At 38.3% G+C, this 17520-nt stretch overlaps 1 long non-coding RNA gene across 1 annotated transcript; it reads left to right on the forward strand.

Moving 5' to 3' along the window:
- The first annotated feature begins 2586 nt into the window (after positions 1-2586).
- On the forward strand, positions 2587-12502 carry LOC141568572 (uncharacterized). The gene is made up of 3 exons (XR_012491733.1): positions 2587-2836; positions 7330-7397; positions 11812-12502. It is a non-coding gene; the product is annotated as an uncharacterized LOC141568572 (long non-coding RNA).
- Positions 12503-17520: the final 5018 nt, after the last annotated feature.

Consider the following 17520-nt stretch of genomic DNA (forward strand, 5'->3'; position numbering starts at 1 on the left):
TATATACAGCAAATGAAAGAAGAATTTCTCTGCTTGAAAGAAGTTGGCAGAATCTCTAGTCCTACCTGATTCCTTTTTTACTTTATGGTTTCTTGATTAGCTGCGAGGACCACCCTCACCGCAGACATGTGTCAGAAAACATCATGAATATTACTGATCAATTCCAACCAACACGTTGAGTTTTAGGTGATGGCAAACTGTTCCAATGTGAGCTCTTTTGTTGTGAGTTGTAAATTCAAGAATTGGGTGCCTGAAATAGTTAATGTGATTCCAGATGCAGAGCCACTTACTGACTCTTTAAGTATTGAACAAAACATTCAGCAAGTGCTCAAATAAATACATTTCTTAAGAGAGCCTTGTGTAGTAATGTTTTTGAAACTGGCATTTTGATAGTGACACATGAGATACTGAATATTTAAATAGACAAAGCTCTTTTACAAATGATATGGTTAATGGGTTGAATATTTCTCTATCCTCACCTAATGAATCACTTAATCCCAGGCTATAATATAATGAAGAATATTTTGCCATGGGAAAAGAAACATCATCATAGGAAAATTGCATTTTTCTCATGAACACTGAATGTTGAGCGTTTGGCCTATAGGATTCACATGAAGAAACGCTATCTCTATAATTCACATATTCCATTTGTCAGACTATGTATTTGTTATCTTAATGCCCAAACAAAAACATAAACTCTTATTGAAGAGTTTCAGTAAATGCCCCTTCCCCCATTTTGTTTCTAATTCACTAAAAATTCAGAGATAATGACAGCATATATCAGTTACATTTACAGAGCATATAAATTTTATATGTAAATAAATGTAACGGGCTGCCTTAAAAGATGTAAGGCCTTGCTGTTTAGTTTTAATCTTGATGCTGGAAAGCTAATTTGGAACTGTGGATAGATACTGTCCTTAGGTTCAGTCATTGGCAGATGTTAACTAAACTACAAAAGCATCATTTAGCTATGGCAACCTGTTAGCCATGGGGATTATCAGATTAAAAATCAAAGTGCACTCGTTACTGAATCAACATTATGCATCAACAATGCTTTCTGGGTCATGCATAATAAGTATGAATATTATCTCAGATGAAAAAAAACACTGGCTTTATGCAACACGTAATACTGAGAAAAAGTTTTGACTTTCATTCTTAATCCTGTAAGTAATCTTTGCTAATGAAAAAAATGTTATATCAGTGTTTTTCTAGTCTTGTTAAGATGCACTGTTGCTGTAATTCAATGGAACTGAGTCAGTTCTTAAAATAGAGATGTTCATGGAATGGAGAAGGACAATTCATCAGCCTTAATGGAAATATTCCTTGATATTATCCAGCTCCCCTTGTTCCGAATTTGTGTTGATAAAGCAACCTCTGCTTTTATAATGTATTTTCCTGGAGGGGGTTATCTACAAGGATTGGGTTTGCAAATAGCCTTTGTAAAGCATTGATAAGCCAGGGAGGTCTGTTTTTGTAAACTGTGGAATTTACATTTGGTTGATGAGGTTGTGTTCTTTAAGTTGACTTGGTCCTAGTTTTCCCTTTGAGATCGTTCCATAATGGGTGTTTTCAAAACGTTGAGTTTTGGGTTCTGCAATCTTAAGTCCATATCCTGCAACTGGGCTCTTCTACCATAGAGTCAAGTGCTGTGGGGAGCAGCCAGATGGTCTATCTTCCTGACATTTTAAAATCTTGTCAGCCCCATTTGTCTTATCTATGATTTCCTGAAAAAAGAAGATAGCGATTTATGACATTTCTAAGGTAAATCAGAATTGGAAAGTTTTCTGATTCTTCGAGCTTGCTGAGCTGTGGGTCCTTTTAAGAATCTATGGTGGACCATCTCATTGCTGGTCCTGCCTTCTTGTGTTTACGCCCATGTGTGGTCCCTCTCACATTGACCATGGGCTTGGCCACTTGACTTGTTTGGGCCAACAGAACAGTAGCAGGTGTGTTAGGAGCAGAGCCTTATATACTTATAAAATGGGTTGTGTTCACTTTGAAAGCTATTGTTTGGAAGTCAGCTGCCATGCTTTAGGGAAGTTTGTGCTAGATTTGGTGATAAGCCAAGTAGGGAGAGGCCCTGGAGGATGAGAGGCCATCTTAGGCTTTTCAGTCCCAGCCAGGTTCCAGCTGAAAGTGGCTACATGAAAGACAGCATTATGCCGTGAAGCAGAGGGTAAATCCAGAAGAATGGGCCAGGCCAGCTAAACACATTCAACCAATAGAACTGTGATAAATAATAAAACATTACCTTTTTACACCAGTAAGTTTTGTTGGGGTGTGTTGCACAGTAGTACATAAATGAAAGGTTCTTTTCCCATCGCTATGGATCCCTTTATCTTCGAGTATCAGTATTGAAGAAAATGTTATCTCACTTCAGGGCCTAGCTTAGTGAGTAGTACTTATCCAAAGTCCCATAAGCCCATTTTATTCTTGTTGCATGCATGAATGGTATTACGCTGCCATCTGGTGGCAAAGACTAGCTGTTCTAGATTTTTGGTGGAATTGGTAAATTTATTCAGTAGCGTTTGTGAAACTGTTACGAAATATAAAAAGGCACATATAAGCACAGAGAACTCCAGGGAACCAAAACTAACAGGGAAAAATATTTCATGAGGTGAAAGTGATGAAACGGCCCCAAATACATGTACAGTACAAGAATGCTGTGCCCGGTTGCTCTTAAGCTCCTAACCACTGGGGAACAGCTGTGGACACCCAGGAAATAGCAGGCTATGGAAAGCCGGCTACCTTTCTTCTCATCCTCTCTGCTAGACGAAGGGAGAGAGGACCTGATACTCAGAGATGAAAATATACCTCACACTTCTTCCTTCATTATGTGAGTATGAAGTTGAGAAACGTTCCTCACCTCTCTCAGAGATTTGCTAAGCCTTTTTGATGTGGGCAGAGACTGCTGTGAGTGTGTGGAAAGTGGGTAGGCAGTGGAAACTGAGAGTTGTCAGGTGCTGATTTCATTTGATATTACCATGCCTGCTTTGCAGTCATCAGCAGGAACCCAAACTACCAGGAAGCAAAGCAAAGGAGGCTGCTGCTGAATGACTCAGCAGCAAGGCCACCTGGCCCAGGCTTCCTCTTGCTGCCCTGAGCTCTGCCCTCTTGTAATTGAGCTTGTTTAGGTTTGAGTCTGGGGTTTTGCCATGGGGAATACCTTTTCTTTTGCAAGGTAGATCGAAGGGACAACTCAAGTACCTTTGGGATTAGTAAATGTTTACTGTTAAGAACCACACATTTCTTTCTGGAGTTAATTTTTGGTCAAAGAAAAAGGAATAATTATATTTTGGTTGTGTATTTACGACCAAGATACATGAGCACAACATTTCTTATTATTAGTAGTGGGTATTAATTTGTGCTCATGCTAAGTCTAGAAAAGAAAATAAAGTTTTCCTCCAAGTAAAATTATTTTATCTGAACATATGATATCGAAGGAGACACAGTGCTTATTTTAGCCTTTAAAGTTGAAGTAAATTTCTTTTAACATAATATATATTACAATAATAGCATCTAGTTAAGATTTCAATATGACATTTCAGTTCAATATAATACACAACCCCTGCCATGTTTTTATAAAACATTACTTGGTATGAGATATTCACATTAACTACAATTGCTGAAATGACAGATGTTTAAATCTAGTGACAGTTTCTATCATTATTAAAGTTCATTATAAAATAAAGCATGTGGGTGGAATTGTGGCTTGATGCTTTTGTAATTTGCTCTCTACCTTTTCAATGCACTTTTCAGTTACATCAACTGAATCATTTTATCTTATAGATGCAAAGATGAAGGAAAAGAACAAAAACATGGCCATTAACGGAAGCAGTGCAAATGTGCATAGTTAATGGAACCATTTTGACATTTTGTATTTGATTCCATGGTGTACCTACTCAAACAATTTCAATGGCATATTAGAACAAAATGCTACATTGTGCTCTTCACTAAGAATGCAAGTAATAGACTTCAAAAATTACCTTTTCACGGAAAGTATTATCTGCTGGAAATGAAGAAATGTTTTATATTATGAGAAGCTAATAGCAGCAAGAGGAAGCGATGGGCTGACATGATAACTCAGGCAGGGGAGGGATTTGACTCTTTACTCTCCAAATGCATTCTTTCATTTTATATAGCACAAGAACAATGTTCCTCTTTAAATTCCTGGGTTCGAATGTTTTTACATCTCCTACTGAATTGTTAGTAATCCAAGTGAAGGCCTATGCTAGTTAAGATGGAGCCCAGATCTCTTTTGACTGCGGGAGCAAAGTGTAAGGCTAATGACTGCTTTAGAATATGTTCATTTTGATTCTAGAAGAGAGACTTGCTTTATGAAAATAAATAAAGGTGGTTTTTTTTTGTTTTGTTTTGTTTTTTTAAAATCTAAACATAGGAAAAATAGCTACTTGGACCCTGTTTGTACCTATTAATAGACAGCTCATTTATTGGGAAACAAATATAGGTCCTACGGATTCTATTAAAGATGCAATTTATTATGAGTATTTTGATGTAGGATGGGAAAAGAGGAAGTGTACACATTGGAGAAACCAGTCCCAATTGTGGGAGGTATATACTCATTCTATATACTTCATTAAAGTGATTTAAGATAGAAATATCTTGATTCCCATAATAATTCTGTGAAGCAAACACTTTTCCTTCACTTTTCTCATGTGAAAACCAAAACTCAGAGAGCATAAGTGATTTGTACAATTTCACACAGCTAATAAGAGACATAACAAGGAAATGAACTTGTCTATGAATCTGTTTGAGGAAAATGTGGCATTGGGGAGAAAACGGGAAATAAATCAATGCTCCAAGTCTAAGTGTAAGAAGGTTTTTTTTTTAGTTGGGGCTGGGCAGGTTTGACTGTGTGCTGATGCTGATTTGAGCATGGAAGCAAGGTTGGTGGAAGAGATCACAATGATAAAACCTGAAGATGCTTTTGTTTGCAGCAATATGAATAGTACAAATTAACCAGATAATAAGTGACTTGATATCTGATGATAGGTTCTAGCTGAAGAAAATATCAAGGTCTGGCTTCCTGCATCCCCGGCACCTTCTCTGCAGCCAACGGTACTGATGTGATAACACACACTGCCCCCCATGGGCAAAAGCCAAAGCTGACCTCAGTGAATCTCTGCCCTTGTGCCTTGGTAATTGGATGGAAAAGGGCCAGGCAGATTCTAGGTCAGAGCTACAGGGAAACCCAAAGACCTACTTCTGTTAGAGAAAAAACGATGATGTACTTTGAGGAGAGAAGGCAAAGGAGAGACAGGCCATTGCAACGCCATCTTCACTACCTCTAGTCTATACTTTTTTCTGGGGATGCAGCTTGCAAGCCAAGTCTCTAGCTCTTGGGCCACTGCAAGCACCACATGGACACCGATAATTCGGAGTGTCCCTCGGTCCTGTTGCTCAAGAGGGGCCTTCAATGACAAGTTACCCTCCTCATTGCTGGTCTAGTCATTATAGATTGGTTGGAAGCCTATAAATTATGTAGAAGAAATAAGAGGCCTAGATACTAAAAAATCAATTGCTGTGTTATTTGAGAGAACCAAAATGATAAATGTGTGCAAATACCCAAGGTGCCAAAAAATTTTTTTTCTATAGGAAAAAATTAGTCAATTCATTGACTCTACTGGTCTTAAACATAAAGCAATGAGGCAACAGTATTAGTTTACTTGAAATTCCAAGTCTTATTGTCCTGGCCAATTCCTAAGAGAATTCAAACATATAGATATGTGTGTGTGTGTGTGTGTGTGTGTTTGTGTGTGTGTGTGTATTTAGGGGGAAGGGATGTACAGTATGAATGTTTTTCTTTAAAACTAGCTTCTTCCTTAGCATGGAAAACTTACTCTTTTAGAGCAGTCATTAGGCCAGTTCATGTTGCAAGAGAGCACACAGTAGGAAGCATCACTGTACTCCGTATACACCAGCTAGTGAGATTCCTTTCTTAAATGTCTCCACTTTAGATAAAATATATCAACAACTCATGTATTTCTCCTAGTGTAGAAGGCATAGCATTATTTCCTGAGCTGTAACTCACCTCTGCAGATTCTGTTTGTAAATTGGACATTCCTTCAATCCTTGGATAAATTTCACCCCTCTAGAGACGCAAGCTCAAATTTCCCTATGGAGAAGCAATTGCCACATCTTCTGACTGAGAAACTTCTAAGGACCTATTTCCATATAAGAGCATCTGCCATAAACTGAAGGGCTAGTCCTCTCGGGCCAGCTGGGGACTTATCATTAGCCAATTGGATAAGTAGTTTGCACAGAAGGCATTGTGGGGTCTGGGCATTAAGCCAGGGCCATGCAGTGGTGCTGCCCAGGGAGGGCTAACATGGCAAATGACAAAGAATTGCAAGGGTCAGGAACCTGGATACTTCACATTAGCACGGATGTGTTGGAGAGGGGAGATGGAAGTTCTGCGCCCATAGTGGTCTTCAGGAACTCAGTTCTAAGCACGTTATATAGCAGCTGAGGAGGCACAGACTAACTCCAGACCCTCGCCCTTAGTGAGGGTCTGGATTTAGGCGCTTTCAGGACACTTAGAGGCTTGACTCTTATTGGCGCTTGGTCAGAAGAATACTAAGCTTCAGGCCCCCAGTGAAGTGCACTGATGGACTTCCTCAGACGAATAGACTATGAGCAGTCAACACAGATGATCCTTTTATGAAATGTGAACTATGGAAACATAAGGCTGTTGTGTTTTCCCCACTTACACACTGAAAGCAGGGAATCGGTTGGCACAGATTATTGGCAGGATTGTAACTTGATGAACACTGCTCACGAGGACAACTCAAAAGTCTGTAGGCAGCTTCCTTCATTAGCGATTCAGGTGCTGGAGCTACAAAAGGGATGTCTGGGTCTCAGGTGCCTCAAGTGCAGGAAACAAGCTTTGCTGATTACCTGGGGGCCGCGTGTTGCCTGACTGATGCCAGGTAGACAGGTGGGTAGGCAGAAACAGTGCCCTATTTAAGCATATGCTTCTTTGTGGAAGCTGACAATAATAATTCTCATTATAATCATTATTCAATAAACATAGGCACATATTTTGGTTGTTCACATTTAGGACATTTATGCAAAGGATGTGTGCTGTGGTGCGCCTGCAACTTACATTTGGACCATTATCTATTAAGGAACTGAAGTTACCTCAAATGAGAAACAGCATCTTTCTTAAGAGAAACCTGAGAAAAAAATACGCTCTAGAAAAATCTGCCATTGAATTTCGGCGATTTCTGTCTAAAAGTGTGTCGTTTTCAAAACACGGTATTTAAAAATATAAACTATGTTACTTAAACTAATAACCCATGTCTTCAGTTCTAGGCATATGCATTGGCAACTACATACAAGGAAGAGAAACTGCAAAAAGGACGATCACCTGATGTGTGAGTAGTTAAGCTGGACAATGACGCCAGGTGGTGCCTTGGTGCATAATAATGAGAACAGTGCGTCAAAGCACAGCAATCAATACCAAAGAAAAATCAACACATATTCAACGTCGTTCTTATAGTGTTAAGCTGATTATCCACTTCAAGTAATTGAGGCAGTAAGATGAATGTGTTCAGCAACCTCTATTTTTCTCTTTTAGAATGCAGAGCTAGGTATAAAGGTTAACTCGTGTCTTCTATAGCTCATCACTCCCTACTTCAGTCATAGATTTCCAAGGAGAGACACATTTTCCAATGACTGATGAATGCCTACATGGTTTCTATCATGTTGAAACCACGCTATTAATGGAAAGGAATGTAAAAAGAGTCATTTATGATTGTTCACATGTACCCACATATACATAAATACGTGTGTGTGTATGTGTTTGTGTGAGAAACATAGACATACTTACTATATACACACAAACACATACCATTTTTGTCATTTGAGTCATCATCAGGTGCATGAACTTCAGCTGCGGGAAACTTCAAACAGCCCCTTTCAGAACAGACTCTCCTGTTTTACACCTCTACCTGTAGAGAGGAATCATGATCTATGTGGACAGAAGGAGACTTGCACTGCACTCACGGAGGTGAAAAATGGGCCTGGACAACCCCATAATGAAGAACTTTTCCAGGTGTCCACAGGGATTAGAGAATGTCTGTTCCCCTTAAGCCTTTGAAGACAACATGGTCATCTTCATTGATGAAACCTTTTGTTACTTCATCACTCTGTTTCATCATTATGAAAGCTGGAAATCTGTAAGGTGTTAGCTTATGCCTTTTGTTGTTTTGCACACGTCAAGAAAGAACTTTACAATATGATTCCCTCAACTTCCTGTTCACAAAACCTAAAGTTCTCAGTTCCTTTAACATCCTTTATAAAATGCCTTAGAATCCCTCTTCTTCTTCAAGATTTTAATCTGAATCCTCTCTAAGCCTCCACACCCACTAAAGTCTCCATACCTTAGCACTCTATTACTGCTTCAAGGGCCATTTTAATTTGTACCTCCTCAACAGACCATTACCCTGAGAATTACCAATTTCTCCTTCCTTTGAGCGTCTCATAGTAATTCTTCTTTAACACATGTCAAGCACAGTGTGGAGTTTGATAGCATAACCTCTGTAGTCAACAGCCCTGAGTTTGAATCTGAGTTTTGCCATTCCCTTTGGACAGGTTGTGTAACACGTCTAAGCTGCATCAGAGAAATCGTATCATCTTTCATGTAGGGAAGTTGTGAGGATTAGTGATTAAATGCAGGTGAAGCATTCAAGTCAGGATACATGGAAAGTATTCCATAAAAATTAGCTTTAATTTTACCACACATATATTGCACTTCTGTATTGCATAGTTTTCCATATGTACATATGCTTTATATAATGGGTGTTCTCAAGCAGGACCCCAAATGTGGACGTTTTGGAGTCAGACATGACCAGGATTATTTAGAAAGGTGTAGGGCCAAAACCTCAAGCATTTAATTTCATGAGGATTCTAGGAGATTCAAGGGAAGGAATGTACCTATGGGTGGTGAAAGTCAAGGGAGAAAACTTGGTGAAAGAGGCAATATTATGTATGGCTTTTTCCAAATGATCTGTCAGTCCAGATCCTCAGGGGTTTAATCTAAGTCCTGAGATAAATGGGTTCCAATGAATAGCTTATAAAAATAATAAGGGTGTGTCAAGACAATCTCTGAAATATACTGAAGGCAAATGTCAACATAATTTTGTGCCTTAAGCTGCAGACTCTGATATTATTGGGGTGAGAATGTTTTTTCCATCTATTTTAGTGAAGTGACTATTGAATTTTTCATGGCACAAGTAGAGGGAAGAGTGGCATATGGTGCCAAGGCGTATAGTCAGCCATAAGAAAAGCGGAAGGTCACAGTGATCTCTGGGACCGAGGGACCTGGGTGCTGGACCTCGCTTCTTATGCTGTTGAATCAGCAAACATTAGAGAATTGAATGGAACTCACATGGCCACAATAGGGTACAAATGAGAAGCATACCACATGGTATCCAGAAGAAATAGATTTTCTAGCACATTTTGATATGATAGCAGAACCTGAGGATTTCCTTAGGTAGTTGGATGAGTTTAAGTAGTATGAGATTGCCATATTCTGCAGAAGAAAGTTCATCTGGTAAAGGACTATTATTGTGGTGCTATTATACGGCCAGAATTTATGAGTGTGAAACAACTGGAATTAAATATTTTCCTCACAATTAGGTTGTAAATCCTTTGAGGGCAGAGCCTTACCCATCTGCATGAGTCTGCTCAGATGGAGGTTGGATGACTTAAAAACACAAGATTATTTCTCACAGTTCTGGAGGCTGGAAATCTGAGCAAGGTGCCAGCAGGGTTGGTTTTGGGTGAGATCTCTCTTTGAGGCTCGCAGATGGCCTCCTTCTCACAGTGTGCTCACACTGCCTTTCCCCTGCGCTCATGCATTCCTCGTGTCTCTCTTCCTATAAGGACGCCAGTCCTATTGGATTAGGCCTCCATCCTTATGACCTCATTTAACCTTAATTATCACCTTAAAGGATGTATCTTCAATTACAGTCACATTTGGGGTTTGGGCTTCAACATATACATTGGGAGGGGGAGGGTAACAATTCAGTCCATAGCATTCTGCCCTCTGGTCTGCCAAAATTCATGTCTTTCTCACATTAATGACGCACTCACCTACCCCAACAGCCCCCAAAGTTTTAACATGTTCCAGCATTAATTTTAAAGTTTAAAGTCTTATCTAAATATCATCTAAATTAAGTCTGAATGAGACTTGAGATGTATTCATCTTGAGGGAAAATTTCTCTCCAGCTATGAACCTGTGACAGTGGACAAGTTAGGTGCTTCCACAATACCATGGTGGGACAGGTAGAGGGTAGACATTCCCATTCCAAAAGGGAGAAATTGGACAGAAGAAAGGGGGGATGAATCTCAAGCAAGTCCAAAATCTAGCAAGGCAAATTTCGTTATATCTTAAGGCTCAAGAATAATCTTCTTTGGCTTGATGTTCTACCTCCAGACCCACCAGGGTGGTGACTTTGCCCTCCAGACCCATCGGGGTGGTGGCCTTGCCCCTTTGGCCATGGATAGCAGCAGCTTTGCCCATGAGGCTCTGAGCGGGGGTAGTGCTGTTCACTGAAAGCGAAGAAGTGGCCCCATCCTCTGAAACTGAGATGGTTTTGACCCCCCTAGGCCTGTGTACTCTGGGCCTGTGGTGGCAATAGCAGCCCTGCTAATCTCAGAATCACCCTTGGGGTCATTATTCCCTTTTCAGAACGATAAGTCATGTTTGCAGCTAGATAGCGCTATTGTCCATCCTCTAGAATCCCAGAAGTCCCAAAGCCTTCCTGTGCCCTTTGTCCAAACTGGCAATGTCTAATCTGGGATAATTCCATCTCTATTCCTGGCTTCTGCTGAGATAGCTGATTAAATCAATGAGTGATCTCTTTATGTAGTGATTGTCTAGCTACACCCTTGGTGTTTTCTCCAGAGCACACTTTCTCATTTTTTGCAATACAGATAGGCTGAGAATTTTCCAAATTTCTCTTTTGGTTCCTTTTCGCTTAACAATTTCTTCAATTTAATTTCTCTCCTCTTGCATTTTTCTATAAACCATAAGGAGGAACTAGGCTGCAGTACTTTGCTTAGAAATCTCCTTTGCTAAATATCCAAGGTATTAGTCACAAATTCAACTTTCCACAAAACACTGAAGTACATACAATTCAGCCAAGTTCTTTGCCAGTTTATGACAAGGATCACCTTCCCTCCAGTTTCCAATAACAGGTGTCTCATTTCCTTCTGAAACCTCACCAGAAGCACCTTCAATGTCAATTTTTCTATCAACAGTCTCTTTAAAGCAATTTAGGCTTTCTCCAACATACACCTCAAAACTCTTCCAGGTCTTACCCATTATCCAGTTCCCAAGCTGCTTCCATGTTTTTAAGTAACATGGAACACTTCTTGGTACCCAAATCTGTATTAATCTACCTGAATTCCCATAATAGAATGCCACAGACTTAGTAGTTTAAACAGTAGAAACGTATTTTTTCACAGTTCTGGAGGCTGGATGTCCAAGACCAAGGTGCTGGCAGGGTTGGTATCTGTTGAGGACTTCATTCCTGGTTTATGGACAGGTGCCTCCCACTGTGTCCTCACATGACCTTTCCTCCATGCATGTGCACTCCTGGTATATCTTCCTCTCCTTATAAGGATGTCAATCCTATTGGATTAAGGCCTCCTTTAACCTAATTACCTCCTTAGAGATCCTATCTCCAAATATAGTTACAAATATAGTTAGGGCTTCAACATATGGATTTTGGGTTGATATATTCTGTCCATAACATCATTTTTATTTTTTATTAAACACAGGCTTACTGCAGAGGATATATTTTTTATTAAGATTGGATTGTTATATAGCATACCATCAAGGGAAATGGATTGGAAATGAACGTTGAAAGTATGAAGATTAAAATGATCTAAAATAATATAGGACTTATACTACTTGGAACTCCATCAGTTCACCAGAAAAGCCACCCTATTCAGCCAAGCTTGAAACTTTCACAGGATGTCTGAAGTCTCTAGAAGATGAAATACTGAGACAATTTCATTCTTTCAGTGAGCTGATTGAGAAAATTGTAAGGAAAGAACAAAATTAAGGTATATGTGATTGATGACAAAGAGTACAAGGAAACGCAGACCCCATAAGACCCCAGAAGAATTTAGTTGGCACGTGGTTCTAATACTCAGTAAATCATACATCGGCCACAGGAGAATGGAAACAAAGAATGCCAAAGTATCATAAAAGGCTTGTTTGAAATGTCAACTGGTACCTACCGCTTTTGATACAATTTTTATGTCCTAGAAATATTAACTCTACTTGGTGAATATATGTTAAGAAAATAATTCAAAAATGGAAAAGCTAGCATGTACCATTTCTCTAGTGTTTAGCATTTGGTTTAGTAAAATTAGGGTATAACTACATTATGAACAATTACACAATCTTAAAAAATGACGATCATACAATATTTATGTTAATGTACAAAGTGCTTATGCTGCTATATTAAGGGAGGCAATCCAGAATTAAAAAAATGTATATATTACATATTTTTGGTTTTATATATAAAATTTATATAAATATATAATTAATATAGAATTACATATAAAATTATGTGTAAAGTATATAATTATATATTAATATGTAAACTTATAAGTAAGTAAATATATATTCTTTAACATAGCTGTTATACACGTATAGAGAAATCTCTCTATATATATGCTTTATATATATATAAAATACAGTTGTGTAAAAATAGCATGAGAAGAGCTAGAAAAATATATGTCAAAATTTAGGAATGATTATCTTCAGGTGATAAGACTGAATATTTTTTAAATATTGCATTTTTTAATATTGCGAATAATGAGCATGTAGTATAAGTATAATAAAAATGCAATGAAATTATTTGTACTTCAAAAATATATGCTGCTAAATTACCATATCAAATAGTTGTATCTATCTTATTCCTGCCAAATGTGTGTGAGAGAGCCCATCTTCCACACCTTCAGTTGTAGGGATATTTCACTAATTTTTGCATTTCTTTTCCTACACCAAACTAGACAGTGCCCACCATATTGTTGAATGAATGAATGAATACTCTAAGATGTTTTCTGCAAACAATATCTTTCTTTTCATTCCAACTGCCCTTGACCTACTTCTGCTCCTTGACCAGATTTTTGCAATGCCCCTTGACTAATATTTTCACAACTTGTTTTATTTCCTCCTCCTACTCAGGCAACTGTCATTGTTTCCTCAATAAGTAACTGAAATTAATCAAATGTTAGTTTCTAAAATTTTTAACAAAAACATAAAAGTTATAAAGGTACTTGAAAGACATAAGGCAGTCGAAGGGACAGCAAAGAGATTTGACTATATCTCTGTGAAACAATATCACTCAGGTCATGCTCACTCGTACATACGAGGTGTGGTCAAAAGACATGGTGAATGTTTAAATAAAAAAAATGTGTTACAGTAAAAAGACACATTGCTATTAATCCCCCTCAAAATACTCCCCCTACCCTTGAACACACTTTTCCCATCGTTCTTGCCACTTTCTGAAACAGTTCTGGAATTCCTCTTTCCCTTCGTCCTCCATCATGACAATGCTCTGTGTCACACATCACCTCTGGTACCATTACGATGTATCCTCATCTACCTTATTCACCAGATCTGGCACTGTGTGACTTCTGGCTCTTTCCCAAAGTCAAAATGACCAAGAAAGGTAAACGTTTTGAATCGATTCAGGACATCAAGGCAGCCATGACAGCTCAACTAAAGACACTCACGAAAGGGGACTTCCAGAACTGCTTCAGAAAGTGGCAAGAATGATGGGATAAGTGTGTTTGAAGTGAGGGGGAGTATTTTGAAGGAGATGAATGGCAATGTGTCTTTTACTGTAATACATGTTTTTAAATGTAAACATTCACCATATTTTTTGATCACACCTCATACTTTCTATGAAAACTATTATTTAAAGATTGCAAATAAAAGGGAAAGAAAATAAATCATTCCCATACCTATAGAACAGGAAAGTTAAAGATAAGTAACAGATAGTCTCTGAGAAAAGAAATAATGTCAAGATAAAAAAAAACACGTGCTTTTTCCCTCTTCTCACAGAATGCACTCTTGGTTCCTTTGTTCTGCTATAATGTGGCATGATGCTTTAAAATACTATGAGATAGGAGGCAAGAATATGAACAATGAGCTGAATTTTTTCTTGCCTCTTCTATAATTGGTCTACAGCAAACTGAAAAGGAAGTCATGATTGCTACATTGGAGTCTGTCTCCAGAATTCAAACCAAGACATAACTGCCCTATAATAACACTAATCTAAAATAAAATAAATCACAGCTTACCGAAGACATTTTCACTCCTCTTTATTTTAAATAATATTATAATTGTAATCTTGTTCATTGAAATTTGAGGTGTTCTATGTTAAGCATTAATTGTGAATAGATAGCAACTCTTAGGAACTTGAATTTTCTGAAATGCTAGCCTCCAACCCCAGCCCATCTTGGATAGAATCTGAAAGTAGGAATCACTACAGAGTTTGCTTTGGAAACTCTGGTGTGGTTGCTATGACAACAAAACTTTAGGGCATTGTTGTCTACATGGAATCACAAAATGACAGATGGCTCATTATGAAACTCTACATATTTGGAGATGGAAAGAAACTGTATCACTCTGAAGTCCAGTCACTGTGCTCTTGCAAAAGAGCGGGAATAACCAGGTGAGGGGTGTGAATGGGCAACCAGAAAAGAATGGTTAAAACAAAACTTCATCCACCTTGAAAGCCTGTCAATTGACTTGAAGACTGCTTATAGATCTCTGTCTCTCCCCGCCCAGATAGAGGATTCTATCCCATACAATATTTACTTGGCACCTTTTAATGCAAATTTGAAATTTCCTCCATTACAACTATAGTTTAGGAGGCCAAAATGAAACTGGTTAAAGACAAGAGGGTAAAACTCTTATGTAAGTACAAATGGGAAGGTTTTGTTTCCTCACCCGCCCTTTGGTGATTTTGACGGTGGGCTGGAAAGGCTGGGTACTTTTCTTTGCAGGTCTGTTGAAGACATAACATATTGGGTGACATCAAACTTCAAACGTGTGATGTGAATTTCTGAGTTAGGGCCTTAAAACCTTCCTTGCAGATTCAGAAAACAAGTTTAGGAGGAACTATTGTGAAAGGCTTAGCAATTTGGGCTAAGCTGGTGAGCTCAGTATGGGTAAACATTGTGATATAACTGCCGAATGATACTGTCTGTTACCAAAACCTTGATATCTAGACAAGGGAAGTAATCACTTAGGTGATTCAGTGGTCATTTTTCAGGATGTTTGCAGAAATGCACCTATTTATCGATCATCTATCTATTTGTCCATCCTCATTTTTGCTATCGATGTATAAATAACTGAAAACCCCTGATAATGAGTGGATCTTAAGTCATGCCATAAGCCATGTGCTTATGGTATAAGACGAATTTTACCTGCTTTTATATATAGAAGGGATGATGATGCAGAGGTCCCACAAGGGAAGAAATGTCTCAGCTCAATATTTGGAAAACTTTCTGTAAGGCTTTCTCAAAAGGCTTCAAAACTTTCTCAGAACAGCATGCTGCCTTAGATGGTAGTGAATTGCCTTTCTTTAGAAGTTATCAAGCATCAGTGTTTGGCCTCATGGCAGGTATGTTGTCAGGAGGACTTAGTTATCAGATGGGAACCTTGACTACCTGTCTGCAAGGCCTCTTCCAGCTTTGATATCCACAATTCCATGATCTCCGAGCTGGGCCTATCGGGCTCATCAAACTCCTGAACTGTGAAATGCCTGCGTTCTTGAGGCCCAGGCACTTCTATGGCAGGGGCCGCAAATCATTCACAAAACTGGATAGTGCAGTTGAGAATGAGTGAATGTAAGAACAAGGCCAGCGTGACTAGACTTACTCTTTTTGATGGCTATTTGGTATATTTTTAACCTTGGCCTCTAAGGATGTAAAGTCAATACATTAACCCCAGTGTCCCTACCTCTTTCCCAAAGAGTCTTATTTAATTAATAGAAACATAAAGCTTGTCAAAATGAGGAAATGAGGCCATTTTGCCTTTCTAAAGAGCTCCTGCAGTAAATCAAAACATACTCCATTGAATAACGCTTTCTCATATTTTAGCAGCATAACATTTATTGAAAAATAATTTTGCTGGTTAGAATTTTTGTTGAATGCCATAAAATATTATTAAAAATCTTTAATCTTGGGAGATATCTGTATGTGGTATTGCTAACACATACACAAATGTATAAGTACTATTCATTTTTCACATGTTGGCATGTTGTAAAATTCTGTTTTCTTTTCATTCTTAGATGTTGTAAATAAACTGGATCTGTACAGTAGGTTTTTGTCAGACTCCCAGAAAGACAATTTTATTTTATAGCATATCCTAGAGTGACAGCCAGAAACTGTTCTGCACCACCTCAGTACAAACAAAATTAGCTTTTCACAATATTTTTGCAGATGTTAAAGGTCATTAATAGAATGAAACCAGATGACTGAAGCGATACATTTGGAATGATTGGGCTTTATTTTTCTCCCTAGCTTAAAGACACAGAGTCCCATTTTCTTTCCTACTTGGCTGCATTTCAATTTTTTTTCCATTTTTTAATGGTTTCCAAAATCATAAATGTAGAAGTGGTAGGATATGTATTTCTTGGCTTGTGCTACCTTCCTTGTTTGACAGAATTGGAATTTTATGAGGATGAAAATAGTATTAACTGTTCAAAAAACCCTCACTGTTTAACAATTGCCCAAGCTTTCTGTTCTTACTGAGGTCGAATTTTTGTTATGAATTGTTTGAAATTCTCTTTCCAATTTAAAAAAGGATAATTAACTGTAAGAAATGCTACTAGTTTTCTCTTTCAGAATAAAAAAGGAAAAGCTTTTTTTTAAAGTACAGTGACTTGTTGTTTAAAGGATGCTTTGTGCTTTGCTCAGACAGAATAGGTTTGCTGCCTATCCATATTCTTTTATTTGTGGCACCTGGCCCGCAAGTAAAGAAGATGCTGTTAATCCTTACAAGTGGATATGTTTATGTTAGCAATATTTACAGATCAATTTGAAATAAGTATGCTTTCTAGAAGGATCCTGCCTTCATTATCCAGTAAGAGGTGATTTGAAAAATAATTTTCATCATGTAAGTTTAAAAAACAAACAGACATTATTTCACTCCATTTTTTAGTGACAATGAAATAGCAACAAAATCTGGTCCTGGTCCTCTGGAGTTACTTGTGTACATGTGGCACATGTTGAAGGAGGTAATGTGTTGTCATCCTATAAGGAACAGAGCAGTCCCCCCTCTCTACCACCTTCCTCCCAATACAGCAAACCACACAGTAAGGTTAACTCTTCTGCAGAAGAAAATCTTTGGGAAAGTGAGAGGAAGTAGGATTCAAACCCAGGTGGATGGGTACTGTTGTGGCAGTGACTCTTTCCCCCGTTGTACCAGAGGGAAGGCAGAAAGAGTGAGTAGGCAGTTTG

The sequence above is a fragment of the Rhinolophus sinicus genome, linkage group LG14, assembly GCF_036562045.2.
Source record: "Rhinolophus sinicus isolate RSC01 linkage group LG14, ASM3656204v1, whole genome shotgun sequence".
NCBI lineage: Eukaryota > Metazoa > Chordata > Mammalia > Chiroptera > Rhinolophidae > Rhinolophus > Rhinolophus sinicus.